The sequence below is a fragment of the Cicer arietinum genome, chromosome 7, assembly GCF_000331145.2.
Source record: "Cicer arietinum cultivar CDC Frontier isolate Library 1 chromosome 7, Cicar.CDCFrontier_v2.0, whole genome shotgun sequence".
Classification (NCBI taxonomy): domain Eukaryota; kingdom Viridiplantae; phylum Streptophyta; class Magnoliopsida; order Fabales; family Fabaceae; genus Cicer; species Cicer arietinum.
The window spans coordinates 46,829,345-46,830,166 of record NC_021166.2 but is presented as its reverse complement, the minus strand read 5'-3'; positions in this window follow the sequence as shown (position 1 = coordinate 46,830,166).

Below are 822 nucleotides of genomic sequence, written 5' to 3'. Positions count from 1 at the left end.
CTGCCATGCCCGACGAAAGAAGTCCCTCAAAAGTATTATGAATTTGTGTTGGAGGAGAAATCATGGTTTGAAATTGAATTTCATCTTCAATTACACCACGACTAGTCGAAGGAGGAGCCATAGCTGGTTGAGGTTGATTTAAATCTGGTCTGATCAAGCCAGCTGTTGGCATAGTTGGTCGGTATGCAGTTTGATCTGGTTGAGGTTGAGGAAGTTAATGTGAAGATGACGGAACATACTGAAAATTATGAAAATATTGTTGTTGCTGAAACATTGGCTGTTGTTGTTGCTGGAAGGCAGAGTCCGGAGGATCCTAGTGTTGCTGTTGAAAATTTGGAGGCGGTTGCAGCTGCTGGGAGTATTGAGAGTAATTTTGTTGCTGCTGGAATAGTGGTTGTTGATGCAAGTATTGAGGCCGAGGCGGGAACTGCTGATGAAACACAGGAGGAAATGAAAATGGTTTTTGTTGAAATTGTTGTTGCTGCTGAAACTGCTGTTGCTGCTCTTGAAACTTTTGTTTCCGTTCCTCATTCAATTTATCAATTGCTGCTTGTATCAGCTGTTGTGTCTTTTCTTCACTTGCCCTTGCCCATTACTCCTTTAACTGGTCAATATTATCTATCAATGGACGATGAGATCGATCCGTACTATCGGAAAATATTATCTATCGACTGAACATAGCCTGTTGGACCTTTCACAAATGTTGATGATAAACTATCGGCACCCAGTACACGCCCTTTGTACCACCACTAATGTTCATAAAACTTGCATTCTCATATTGTTTTCGCTGCATTGGACCAGCTCGCTGAGCAGGAGGAAGAG